Below are 15,000 nucleotides of genomic sequence, written 5' to 3'. Positions count from 1 at the left end.
ACCTCAAGTACCTTTCGTAGGCCACCTCTCCATCATGTACAGCACAAGAACAGGCTGTATTAAAACAAGGTTTGGAAGGTTTAGGTCGAGAAAAAGAGTTAGGAATGTATGCCTGCTTACCAAACAGTATCACCTCTGTTATGCGCACGCAGTGATGGGGCAATATAACTCCTAAGGTCCCCCCAACTAGCAGAGACAAAACGCCAGAGGCATCTCCACTTAGGGGGATCCTGAGGAGAGATTGGAGCTATAGGACAATATACAGTTCTGAGATTATGATCGGAGGAACCAAACGGAGAAAATAGGACAACAGCATAAGCAGAAGGATTATAGGTTAGGAAAAAGTCAAGAATTTTGGGCTTATCTCCAAGACGGTCAGGGATACGAGTAGGGTGTTGCACCAATTCCTCTAGGTCATGTAGGATAGCAAAGTTGAAGGCTAGTTCACCAGGATGGTCAGTGAAGGGAGAGGAAAGCCAAAGCTGGTGGTGAGCATTAAGTCTCCAAGAATGGAGATCCCGCAAAAGGGAAGAGAGTCAGACTATGCTCCACTTTGGAAGTTAAGTAGTCAAGTAATTTATTATAATAAGAGGGTTAGGTGAGAGGTATACAGCACAGATAAATCTAGTTTGAAAGTGACTCAGTAGTCGTAGCCAGATGGTGGAAAACTCGGAAGATTTAAAAACCTGGGCCCGAGAGCAGGTGAAGTCGTTGTGCACATAGATGCAACATCCAGCTTTGGATTGAAAAAGAGGACAGAGAAAGTAGGAGGGAACAGAAAAGGGGCCGGAGTCAGTTGCGTCAGACACGTGTGTTTCATTGAGGAAAAGATGAGGTTTAGTAGAGGAGAGGTGGTGTTCTACAGATTGAAAAATTAGATCTAAGGCCTCGAATGTTGCAGAAGTTAATGAAGAAAAAGTTGAGGTAGTGTCAAGACACTTAGGGTCGATACCAGAAGAGCACTCCGACCTGAGGACATTTGTGGTCCCCTCCCCAGATGGGGATTCCGAGGCTTGTGTGTGTGTGTGTGTGTGTGTGTGTGTGTGTGTGTGTGTGTGTGTGTGTGTGTGTGTGTGTCTGTGTGTGAAGAAATATATCTCTCTCTTCCTTTCCGTCTGTCTGGTGTCTCTGGCCGTTTTTATCTGTTAATGTTAGGTTACGTATTTTTTTTAGCTCGTTGTTATTGTTTCCGTTTTTCTTTTCATTACCCTTACTTTTACGGTATTTACTACAATTTATACTCAATAAAATCAAGGGCAACAACAATAAAACAACATCAACAGCAGTAACAAAGACAATAGTAACAAAAATAATTATAGTAAAAACAATAATTTCTGTCTATATATATCCTACCGAATACTCTGTCGAAGGAAGACAATGACCCAGCTTGCGCACGCACACAATATCAGTCACATCCACACTCATAACATTAATAAAAATTATATTAAGAATAAGAAATAAGAATCTAAACGAAAAGTAATTAATTAACAACTGAAGTATTATGAAAGACAAACGGAGACCTGTATTAGAAAATTTACTTATAAATAATAGTTAGAGTTTTATCATTCACTTTGAGAACGATGTGACGTATAAGAGGGAAGGCAGGAGTTGTGTGGGAAGCGGAGGTCAAGGTCACATTGAGTATCCTTGTTGTAATGCAGAGGATTGCATGTTCTCCAGTCGCCTGTATTTCCTTAACAGCTACTAGCTGTTTTGCTATTTCTTGATGAAGGGAGAGCTTAATTATTGTCTAGAATTCTTAGGCACAAAATAATTAAGTCTACAGCTCATTTTATATATTCTTATCTTCAGATTATGAAGGCTCGGCAATCAAATTTAAAGTGACCTTCAAAAGTGCATTTAAATAAACACTACTGGTAAGTAGATATAGGCATTACGTATGTGATAAAAAAAATAAAGCAACGTTTTGGTTTACATGGCTTACATTATGAGTTGACAGAGTGTTGTCAGCATCTCTGCAGCTGCTGCTGATTCGCAATTCCTTGAAGGGCAACGTATAGTAGTTTCTGCGCACTATCAACATGCTACAGAATTTGGGCTCCGTGATAACGTTTAACCGTCATTTTCTTTCTTTACCTTTTTCCCTGTCAGCAATGTTCTCCCTGTGTCAGACGCGTCCATCACTCCAGACAGGTCGGATTGCGGAAGTGGAGGCGAGCTCTGACTTGCGATCCAGAAACACAGTAATGCGTTATGCCGGGAACCGAGATAAGAGAGTTTTGTTGCAAGTTTCGTTTCTTGGAGCAATCGATGCGCCGAGGCTGAAGTCAGGGATCATCTTGTCGTTTTCCAGATGATTTACTGGGTGCAACCAGTCATTAAGAAAAGGATGAGAAGAAAAACACAATTAATTCAATGCTTGGAGAACTTAAATACAGATGGTTAGAAAATCGTAGTTTATTAAGTATAGGAAGAGAAGAATTACAAATATTTATCTAAGGATAGGGTTAAAATAATTTGCATTTTGTTGAATGATACAGGGGGTGGAATGATCTAATTCGCATCTTTGACATGAACGTAAGAAAAGGTATGACAGATTTTAATTTTTACGAAGAGAGAGGCAGAAAATGGTTCATGAATAGAGTAGTGGTTGAATGTAACAGATTCAATCTTATAAAGAGTGCAGTTATGGCTGAAATATTCAATAAAATAAGTTCGATAAATTTATGGATGAGGATAATATATTGTTAGACTTTCAGGAGCTGCATTATGTACGAGAGTATTATGATTTTTTTTTTCTTTTCACACACTTACAATGTTTATTCTGCGTAGTGTTGCTCCACCTTGCTCGCTATTCATTGGGTTCCAGGAACTGCACTCTCAAATTTTTCAAGTCATAATTCTACAATTTTTTAAGAGGTTCTAGTGAAAGCAATTGTCGTTTTCAAGGACTTTTCATTGATAGTGTAACAAATATTATGGATTATCAGTTTTAGAAATACACCCATGAGAATCGCATTGGTTATTTGTGTTGCCTCTGAAAAGTTTTTGAGAGATGTAATTTTTAAAAAATGCAATAAATAAGGGATCAGATTCACGCTGAAACTCGTATATATTTTTTCTATTTTGTATTTTGCACGCAAGTTAGGCAGTAGCTATGATATAACAGACGTGGGAGAGGAAGCTCAAGGCAATCCGCAAGGAATATGGATGAGTATGGATAAGTAAGGAAACATATTAACCTCACGGCCCCCTACATTTATTTATTTATTTATTTATTTATTTATTTATTTATTTATTTATTTATTTTATTATTTATTCATTTGTTTATTTTTATTTATTTTATTTTATTTTATTTTATTTTATTTATTTATTTATTTATTTATTTATTTATTTATTTATTTATTTATTTTTGAGGAGGGAGGCAATTTTATGTCCGGTTCCCATAATTTCCCAGGACTAGGACGGTCAGAAATCGAGTAACATACCGCACTACCTTCCTTAATATTAAGCTTTCTGATCTACTAAGAATCTATCAGTCGTCAGCGGATCAGAGGACTTGTCGTGAGGGAAACACAGAACGTTGGGAGTGAGTGCAGTGGGTTGTTCGACTTCTGATCATGACTGTAACTAACGGTTAGAGAGAAGATGTGAAGAGGGAATTGTGTGCTTGTGGGAGCCGGTCTCTCTATTTGCCTGCTTCTTTATATCCATTTAATTTTCATACCTATTTTCATTACAGGTGAGTCGTGTTGTTGTGGTTCCTTGCACACCATTACCAAATTGCAGTGGATGAGTTTTCTTTGAGGTTTTATTGTTGATCATCATACGTTTTATTCTAAGAGTTCGGAGTGCCGTTGGAAAAAATATGCAAAAATTCAAGGATTCTTTTGTTTTTAGTTTTGTTTTATGGTATTTCGCAGGTTTATTTTATCTCTGTAAAAGGATTTCCCCCATTATGTTTTAAAGAGTACGTTTTTGTATTCCACGTTTATTGAAATATTTCTCTTTCCACGCTCTATTCTCATCAGATTCCTTCCATCATCGTTTTTTTCTTTTTCCATTTCTTCCATAATTTTTAATTTAACTGAAAATTCTTGTAATGAGAATGCAAGTACCTAAATTCCTGGATTCTCTCTCTCTCTCTCTCTCTCTCTCTCTCTCTCTCTCTCTCTCTCTCTCTCTCTCTCTCTCTCTCTCTCTCTCTCTCTCTCTCTCTCTCTCTCTCTCTCTCTCTCTCTCTCTCTCTCTCTCTCTCTCTCTCTCTCTCTCTCTCTCTCTCTTAGTACTATAACTTTTTTATAAACTCTGTTCTAAGGTATCCTCCTTCAGCACCATGCTGTCCTATCTTTCTTTTATCTTTATCTTCCTCATCCTCATCCTCCCCATTCTCTCCTCGTGCCCTCGGTGCTGTGATAGGAGCGGCGCCATTATCTCTATTGTTTCTCGCCTCAAAAATATCGAATAAAAATTTACTGTACGCCTTAACATTTCCCTTCTAATTTAATTTCCTGCTGCAGCTTTACATGTGGTGGTATAAAGAGGAGGAAAAGTGCTGTCCTCGAAAAAAGTCATATTTTATTTCTCACTAGAACTATCACCACCATCCCTCTGTAGTCTTCTGATGGTAGAAAGAGAAGCAAAAAAAATAAAGTCCTTGATAAGTAACATTCTATCAATATTTTTCCCTTTAATTATAACCGCAACCGTCATCACCACCATCGTCATCTTAATACAGACGGAGTGTTGCTTGTGATGTTATAAGGAACCAAAAAAAGGAAAAATTTTCATATTTAAAAATTACTCCTTAGAAATTTTTTTTTCATTATAAGAGCAGCCATCACTAGTACCATCATTATCATCAACGTCATCATTATCACCACCATCATCAACCCTCTGTAGTGATGTTTGTGATGTTATAAAGAGAGCCCCCTTTCCTACCCAGTAAAGAAAAGAAAATGCTCACTTTGAAAAGTCACACTCTTAAAATGTTTTCCTTTCACACACACACACACACACACACACACACACACACACACACACACACACACACACACACACACACACACACACACACACACACACACACACACACACACACACACACACACACACACACACACACACACACACACACACACACACACACACACACACACACACACACACTAAATAAATAAATAGATAAATAAATAAAAAAAATCATCACCATCATCACCATTATTGTCACCATCACCATCATTACCACCATCACAGCCTCTCCAGGGGAAGAAAGCTGCCTCGCCACGGCCAGCTTGATGCAGGAGACGTTTGCTCGGGTAAAGCTTGAGTATCATATTATTATCCTCCAGAGTGTGATGGAGGAGGAGGAGGGAAGGATGCTTAATATTAAAATGTTTTCCCCTCCCATGCTTGAGCGGCGGTGCCCGAGAGTGTGTCTGGAGCCGAGGGGAGGCGCTGGGGAGGAGAAGGAGGAGGAGGGAAGGGAGAGCGAGGATGGGCGAGGCAAGGGAGAAAGACTTAGAAAAATTAAAAAGGAAAATTGTGAGAAAATACGGTTTAGAATGAAAGTTGACGGTGTGTGTGTGTGTGTGTGTGTGTGTGTGTGTGTGTGTGTGTGTGTGTGTGTGTGTGTGTGTGTGTGTTGGTAGTAAAAGCGTTGCTGAAGAGAGAGAGAGAGAGAGAGAGAGAGAGAGAGAGAGAGAGAGAGAGAGAGAGAGAGAGAGAGAGAGAGAGAGAGAGAGAGAGAAATAACGGCCCAGAAGGAAATGTGACAAGAAAAGGTGAAAAGATGAGAAAGAAATATGAAAGCGTAAAGTGGACTGGGTTTCAAAACGGTTCCATTTTTCACCTGCATAAATGAGTTAGTCAGGAAAGAAACGCACTTCTTCTGTACGTACCCTTGCTTTATTTATTACACTTACTATGAGACCAAGAGAGAGAGAGAGAGAGAGAGAGAGAGAGAGAGAGAGAGAGAGAGAGAGAGAGAGAGAGAGAGAGAGAGAGAGAGAGAGAAGGAAGGAGAAAAAAAGGGGGAAAAGGATTAACTGAAGCCTTCAAAAGCTTTTTCAGGTGGCCAAAAGGGGGAATAAAGTGGATTGGGGTTTCACAAAGACATCCACCTTCCCCTCTCGTCCCCCATGACACCCCACCACCACCGCCACCACCGTTGCTGCTGCTGCTGCTGCTGCTGCTGCTGCTGCTGCCTCCTTCAGGGTCTTAAGAAGTGCGTAGTGGGGAAGGTGGAAGAGGGACGAGGTGGGAAGGAAGGAGGGAGGAGAGGAGGCTATGGAGAAGGCGTACTGGGGCAGATGGAGGTGATAAGGGTGCTGGTGTCGAGTAAAGGGAAGGTGTGGACGGAAGGAAAAAAGGGAGAGAAGGGAGGGAAAGGGAAATTAGACTGTATTTGTAAAGTGAATTTTGGACAAACAGGTTGGTAGGGACAGATAAGGGAAAGTCTGCCTACCTTAATGTCGCCCTTAACCCAACACCCACTTTTTTTCCACTCTCCCTTTTACCCCATTTTATTCCTGGGTTAGTAGCAGGGGAGTAGACGGGAACTGAGGAGGAGAAGGTAGTGGTGGTGGTGGTAGTGGTGGTGGTGGTGAGGACGGTTTTTTTTTTTTATATATTATTTTCCTCCCTTCTTTCCTGTGCAAATAGCGGTGTGGTGAGGGGTATTGTGGCGGAGTGTACTGTACTGGGAGAGATATACGTACATTTTGCCGATATTAGTGGCAGAGAAACACGCACACAAACACAAACATGAGGGAGGGTGTCATCAGAGAGGCCGTGTCCCCTCCCCCTCCCACCAATAACTGAACCGAAATGGCATGTCACCTGTGTGTTGTAGGGAAGGGAGAGGAGAGGTGGTGGGTGACATCACGACACACGGGGCCGCGTTCCTGCTGCTGCTGCTGCTGCTGCTGCTGCTGCTGGGGGGAGTGCATGGGTGACGTGGCGAGGTTGTCATAGGGTGGTAGGGTGTGTTACGACTCTCATAGTGGTAATAGAGCTTGTAATAGTAGTAGATATAGTAGCATTAACTAGTTAGTTCCTATATATGTTGTTATTTCAGTCGTGTTGGTTTGGTAGTTCCTTTTAGTATTATCGATTGTAATCTTCTAGTACCTGTGTAAATACTCTGAGGTAACAAGAATCGCGTACAGTTCTCTCCTGTTTGAGGAAAATATCAACCTGCTGCCCCGCACCGCGAGCCACTCCGCCGGTAACGTGCCCTTCGCTCGAGCTGAAAGCATAAAATCCGTAAAAGGTTCCTTCACCGGCCTGAGGTAAATCGCGTGAAAAATCCTGTCAAGGGCTCAAACAAAGCTGTGGCGGGGAGGAGGGCAGGAGGTAGGCCGAGGGGAGGGCGCCACCACTGCTCCTCTCGGGTCCTGCGGTTTTATCAGCCAATGAATGTGTAAAGCTCTTAAAAACCCGGAATACCTAACTGGCCTCACAGGTACGCCGCAAAAGTGGAAGTGGGATGGGGGGAACGAAGATAAAGGTGGGGGAAGGAGGGAGGAGGGAGACGCTGGGCCTTACGGCAGCGAAAATTCATCATGACCTAAAAAGGGTGAAATTGTGAAAAAGAAGCCACCGCAGCTCCTTCTTTACTTTTTTTTATCTTATTTTTTTTTCTTTTTTATCCTTTCTGCCGAAATCCGTCGTCGCCGCTCGCCCGCTGCACCTCAAACAACGTCTCGCAAAGCCCGCTGTGACCCGGCTAGGAGATTATACCGCCGCTTGCACCAAGGGAAGGCCTAGCAGGAGAGCCTCTTGAAGAAAGGAGGAGGAGGAGTGGTACAGCTAGAAATCTCGACGACCCCTTAGTGTGTATTTGCTCCAGCAAGGTCCTCTCTAACCTCGGAGGAAATTGATTATCTTCTGTTTATTTTGTTCTAGCTCCTTTCTGTCTTTCTTTCCTTCACCGCTGCAAGAGTTAATTAAGAACTCGGCGGGTTTTTTTTTTTTTTCCGACGTGGGTGTGTTTCTGGAAAATGGACCGGAAAAGAAGAGTGCTGACACGAAGGTAATGGATCCAGGCAAGTGAATAAATCAGTAATGACCTACATTGTGTGCACTGTATCTCTCTCTCTCTCTCTCTCTCTCTCTCTCTCTCTCTCTCTCTCTCTCTCTCTCTCTCTCTCTCTCTCTCTCTCTCTCTCTCTCTCTCTCTCTCTCTCTCTCTCTCTCTCTCTCTCTCTCTCTCTCTCTCTCTCTCTCTCTCTCTCTCTCTCTCTCTCTCTGCGCTCGCGGCCGCTCTGTTACGCCACTAAATACTCGGTACAAAACAATACAGTAGTTTGTCAGTAAGCTGTACGTTGTGACAGAAGGGAAATACCAATCACGGTGCTTTCCTGGACCCATTATTCTTTTTTTCTCTTTCAACTATTTTTTTTGTTATGGCGCAGGACAAAGGAGTGCCTAAAGCTTTCCCACCGATTTCCTGCCCCAGTTCCCCTCGTCGAAAATTGTAATATCATTGTCAGTTTTCTCTCTGCCTTGACTTCGCAGCATGCTCCTAGTCTGGTGTCTGCAAAGAGTGTCTGTACTTCAATATCTTACTCACAAAATAAGGATCATCAGCCCTCCCTGCTTTACGTCATAATTTAGCTTTATTATATATATATATATATATATATATATATATATATATATATATATATATATATATATATATATATATATATATATATATATATATATATATATATATATATATATATATATATGTATATGTATATATATATATATATATATATATATATATATATATATATATATATATATATATATATATATATATATATATATATATATATATATATATATATATATATATATATATATATATATATATATATATATATATATATATATGGCTGGAGTCGCTGTGTGGCCCAGTATTTATTCATTTGCCCGTGGGGTCACCTTGGCTCGCAAGCGTCGCTGATTGGCTGGTTGCGCGCTACTTCTGAACTCATTATGCGGCGGCTGTGATTGGGTGTTTCTTTTCATGCTTGGCAGGGCTTGAAAGTTGTCGGCTTGTACGTTGAGTTTAGGGCTAAATTCTTTGATTTAAAAGGCTTCTGGTATTGCAAGGCGCCTTGCATCAGTACACATGTCCACAAGTTCGGTTTTCTCTTCTAGGTATTGTCTTGTGATCTTGATGCCGTGTTGCTGCTGTACTCGTAAGTGTTTCTTTGGGGCTCCGGGTGTTAGGCAGCAGATGAGGCGTCGAGACAGCTTCGTTGTCGTCATGCCGATGTAATATGAAGCGAGGAATTCACAGTTTCTTCGGTTGCAAGTGAACCTATATACGACATGGGACTTCTGGATTCTTTCTCTTTCCATGCGGGAATTGTTTCTGAGCAGGAGGTGGCTAGTTTTCTTGTTTTTGTAATATATTTGGAAGTTAATTTTTCTTTCTTTGTCAGTGGGTTTCACGTTTCCTTTCACAACTTACTTGATGACCTTCTCTTCTTTGTATGCAGTAGAGAAGAAGGCACGGTAAAATATGTTGGATGTCGGGTTTTCTTGTATCTTCGGAGGAGCTGGAGCTATGCCACTTATCAGTGATCTTGGTGAGGCGGACGATATTCTTTTCACTGAAGTAGTTGTTAATCAATGCTTGCGATGCCCTCTCTATTCCTACCAAGTATTGCAGTGTGTGAGTTCACCGCGGATGTACACGCCGATGGTGGAATCCTAGTATGTGTCAGGTCATTCGCTCTTTCTGTTAAGACAGTGTTCGCGATTAGTGGGTTTGGCGTCTGTATTAAAGGACTCTTGCTTGTGTTTCACGAGGACGTCGAGAAAGGACAACGCCACACAACGACTCCAGCAATTCCCACCTCGGCTACAATATGCTGCTGAAGAAGGGTTAAGAAATCCGATATTGCGATCTAGCAAAAATGACTAGCTTTGGCGAAGTCATAAACCAAATTACCAAAGAGAAAAGGATTATCATAAGATATAAAGAAAATATAAAGAAAATATCTGAAAGATAAAGAAAATATCTGAAAGAAGTTAATAAATGCTGAATTAGCCATCACATTTAAAGACACCGGTATACGAGAAAATCTCCTGCCCTTATATATATATATATATATATATATATATATATATATATATATATATATATATATATATATATATATATATATATATTTATTTATTTATTTATTTATTTATTTATTTATTTATTTATTTATTTATTTATTTATTTATTTATTTATTTACTTATTTATTATTCATTACGTATTAGGAGTCCAGTCAAAGGAATAAAATAAAAAAAAAAAAAAGTGAAAAAAAAAATTACAGTGCCACTCCCAAAAAGATGCAGTTTAATCCCTGAAGTGTCTTGATATACCTCTTATGAAACAATTCAGGTTACAGTAAGCAGAAAAAAAACAAGATACTTCCAGATTTTACGTGTAAAAGGGATGAAAGACTAAAGGTTCTGGTTAACTTTTGCGTTAGACAGGCGGACAAAATAGGGATGAGAGTAATTAGGAAATCTTGTGCGGCGAGGACGTGGTATGAGAGAGACATACAATTAGCAAGTTCAGAAGAGAAGTAATCATGGATATAGTAGATGCAGCATTGCGACGGTAAGGGAGAGAATCAAGACAATTTGTCAGAGAAGAGGAGTTCATGAGGAGAAAATCTTTAAACTCCATCGTGTTTAGGAGAGCTGTGTAAGTTGAGCCTCCCAGTACAGGAGAACAGTGCTCTCCACATGGCTGTATAACGTTTAATTTTATTTTCATGTTTGATATCTGAATAATAACAACTCACTGTAACACTATTTGCATATGTTCTCTTCTTGTGGATTTTGTAATTAAATGCAGTCCTTCCTCTCTCTCTTTCTTTTTCAGGATTATGGCGCAGTGAAGTAGAAAATTAATCAAGTTTTCTTTCTCTGGGTAGGAGAAGCATTTCCCAGCCTTGAGGTAATTCCTTCACATCACTCTGCGTTTTTCATCAAGAAGTTTTCGTGTCTTGTTTCGCTTGCTTAGTAAATAATTGTTACCTTGGTTCAATTGTTTTTATTTCTCAATAATGGACCGAAGTGTTTGTACTGCATCTTCTGTCTTTATTTTGTGCTTTCAGAATTCAGTTATCTAAATAGTGGTATCATCTATCTTGTCAGAATATTCATCCATTTTCTTCTCAATAGACAATTTTTGTTTTATTTTCCGGTATATAAACTTCATGAAAGAAAAGCACCACTTACGTTGTAGAATCAAGAACAATACAAATACACCACGTCAGGTGTAAGAGATACCGAGGAAAGCCACCATGGAGTTGGGAATACTATGCCTATCAGCGACTGTAGTAATTGGAGAGTTACTCTGACAAAATGCCGATCCAAGAAAGGAGGTAAAGTGGAGCCAAGGCAAACAGAGAACAAATTGGAAAGACCAGATCAGAAAACTCGCTGGAGTGTAATGGAAGAGAGAGAGAGAGAGAGAGAGAGAGAGAGAGAGAGAGAGAGAGAGAGAGAGAGAGAGAGAGAGAGAGAGAGAGAGAGAGAGAAAATGGCTAACCGACTACAAACCTTCGCTTGTCAATATTATTCTCCGTGGTTCTTGTATTCTAAGTATTTTATAACTAGCAGATTTTTCTACTCACGCATTTACCAAGTTATCAAAGTGTCTCCTGCGAAACTCGTTATTTGTAACCTCACCTCGTTGTTTTAAGGTAAGGTTACCGTATGTTATAATGGGGGTAATGTAAGGAACAAACGAAATTATAATGTTTTTTTTTCCCTTAGTATCCTGCCCAGCCTCACCTCTCCTCACCTCACCTCACGTCACGTTACGTCACTTCACCTCACACACTCTTCTCACACATTCTTTTGTTCCTGATTCAGTGTTCACATCATTCACTTATTCCCAGAGTAGAGTCGAATCTAAATATTGACTCTCTCTCTCTCTCTCTCTCTCTCTCTCTCTCTCTCTCTCTCTCTCTCTCTCTCTCTCTCTCTCTCTCTCTCTCTCTCTCTCTCTCTCTCTCTCTCTCTCTCTCTCTCTCTCTCTCTCTCTCTCTCTCTCTCTCTCTCTCTCTCTCTCTCTCTGTCAGACACGGTGGTTCATAATTCAGTATTTGCTTTATTTATTAATGTATTGAAATCAGTGTGAGTCTTTCATTGTGTGTGGGCAAGAGTCTTAGGGAGGTGGTATTCATTATGCATACATGATCCAGGTAGACTGGTTTTTACTTATACTCGCACTCACGTTTCCATTGTTTTAGTTCATATTTACTCGGTGTCGTGCCTCAAATATTAATGTCAAAGAATACGTAAGCAAAGGGTGTGCCAGGAGTGACTGCACGCTTTACCTAACCTTATAAAATATACTTATAATATATACTTGTTCATGGTTGGTAGTAAGACTGTTGGTTGTATTTGGCAACATATAGAACGTAGGTGTTTAGGTGTTTAGCATGGAACACGTAAGAAAGAGCATGCCAAGGGTGGCTGTATCCTCTACCTCTAAACTGGATACTTGCTCCGCAGACTTAAAAAAATATACGAGTATATATATATATATATATATATATATATATATATATATATATATATATATATATATATATATATATATATATATATATATATATATATATATATATATATATTCATACTCGTGCATGATCTGTATTTTTTTTTTTTCTCTTGGAGGATGATAATATAAACTGTTGATCTACATGCAGGACGTAGATGTTTCAGGTGATTAGCATTCTCGGAATTTATTCATCTCTATAGACTGGAATTCACAGTATTCCAGGGCTAAAATTTCGTATCTCTCCATCTACTTCTCTGACTAGTTTAGCGTATCTACGTTGTTTGTCTTACAGGTGAATATTAGAAGTTGAGGATGATGATAATGATGATGATGATGATGATGATGATGATGATTCACAAAATTATTATTCCTATTACACTTAGATTAATGTTTCTGACTCAGTGAAGCTTCTGACTCAGTGAAGCAACTGAGGTGTAGGTATTTCCTTACACACAAGGATATACCTTATTAGTCTTTAAGCACAATTTCTTACCGGTCATTTTATATATTCTATTTCTTTATTCATATTTTTGTTTTTTGTCATGTTTGTTACCTTGGAGGATTTTTTGGGGTTGATAATTCCCTTGATTCTACCTAAGGGCAGCCTCAATTATTTTGTACGTACGTAAATAATACTAAGAAATGCAAGATAAACGCAACACTTGTTTAACCCATGTCGCTTTCATCAATCTTTCCACACACCATTTTCTTCACCTCCACTTGTTCTTTGGTAATGGAAACCTAATCCTGACCTTTGCATCAGTCATGAATATTTGTCAGGCTTCATTTCCTCACCAAACAGACTTACAAACAACACGTCTAGTATTTATTATGCCATAATATTCGCGCGCAAGGCAGCAGTGATCGGCACATGATGGGTATCCCTTGCATTACTGTATGTGCAGGCTGACAACATGTGGAGGTGGCGGTGGCATTGATTTTGTTATGGTTCTCTCATTTAACGATGATACACTTATTACTCGTCATTTTTATTCAATATTTATTTTCGTCACCTGCTAATGAGGTTTGTTAGAATGTACCTAAAAAGTTCACGCTTTTTTTGTGAAGGTGCCATGAAACAGTGAGTTCATATTCAACTCTAGCATGTTTGTTTCTAAAGGAAGAGATTCATTGGCTCAATTTGAATACAGTGAGTAAGAAATGTAGTTTTTAAAGATCAGTGTAAATCAAGGCAAACATTTATGTAGCTTTGGAAGTCTTTTAAAAAGGAAGTTGTATGTGAATGTAGAAGTTCTTTATTGTTAATAATATATGACGTTCATTTTCTCTGTCAGCATTAATTGTTAAATCAGTCACTTGACAGAGAAAAGCACGACACGCACCATTTTCAGAAATTCAGCAGTGTTTTGTCCATATTGTAGCTTGTATTTTATTTATTTATTTTATTTATTTATTTATTTTTTTTTTTAGTTAAATAGGAAGTTTGATATTTTCCTTTGTTGTATATTTGTTTTCTTCTTATGCCGCAGTAAAAGGTAAACGACTGGTGGGGTTTTTCTTTATACTATTTCTTATTTCACAAGTTTCAAGGGCACATGAAGATAATCAATGCAGTGACAACAATGGTATCCAGTCTTGAGTAGATGGCCAAGCCGGGCAATGATTTGTTTACCGCCTGGAAGATAAACAGTGTGGCGAGGCACATCATAGTGATCCAATCTCCTGAAAGGCCTCAGGGATATGGCAGACAGCTAAAAGATCCACACCATTATCATTATAGACGACGCCATTTTGTTTTATTTATTTACTCTTAATGCACGACAGAGAACTTTCCCACCTTCTTTATTTTATGGCCCATTCTGTCACTAGGATTATGACTTTCTGCTATTTTGTTTTCTCTGACAGTGAAAAGATTAATATAATCATACACAGCCATTTATGTCTTAATGCAAGACAAAAAACTTTTCCAGCTTCCTTGTTTTATGGATCATTTGTGTACTAGAGTTATGATTATCTACCTTATTATGTTTCCTTTCCGCGTTCCTCGTGTCTTCTGTCCGTCAGCACAAACTATTAACCTATTACAAGTTTTATGTCAGTTTTATGTTTTAGCCACATCCGTTTCTATTGTTCTGGTGGTAGCCGGAATATCTTCGACTTGTTCCGTGATCCATTATGCTTTTCTTATGTGTTGTGCTTAGTGTATTTCCTGATTTCTCCTTGGACGCAACAAAGTTTACATTTTAAGACTTTTCGGCAGCAAAGTTTCGAATCCATAAGTAAAAAAAAAACAGGTAGAGTACGTGGACTGTACGCCTTTCTGTGCGCGCGCGCGGGCGCACACACACACACACACACACACACACACACACACACACACACACACACACACACACACACACACACACACACACACACACACACACACACACACACACACACACACACACACACACACACACACACACACACACACACACACACACACAGAGAGAGAGAG

The 15,000-nt window shown here is 39.3% G+C and overlaps 1 long non-coding RNA gene across 2 annotated transcripts in view; it reads left to right on the top strand.

Moving 5' to 3' along the window:
• LOC135108254 (uncharacterized) overlaps positions 1-15,000 on the top strand; it is a 195,219-nt gene that overhangs the window by 130,152 nt on the left and 50,067 nt on the right. The window contains exon 3 of one of the 2 annotated variants that reach the window (XR_010272176.1): positions 10,848-11,006. The exons of the other annotated variant lie outside the window; for it this stretch is intronic. This is a non-coding gene — a long non-coding RNA (uncharacterized LOC135108254). Of the gene's footprint in view, positions 1-10,847; positions 11,007-15,000 lie in introns of those variants that run through there. 2 annotated transcript variants of the gene reach the window in all.

The sequence above is a fragment of the Scylla paramamosain genome, chromosome 17, assembly GCF_035594125.1.
Source record: "Scylla paramamosain isolate STU-SP2022 chromosome 17, ASM3559412v1, whole genome shotgun sequence".
NCBI lineage: Eukaryota > Metazoa > Arthropoda > Malacostraca > Decapoda > Portunidae > Scylla > Scylla paramamosain.
This window is presented reverse-complemented; position numbering and strand designations above follow the sequence as displayed.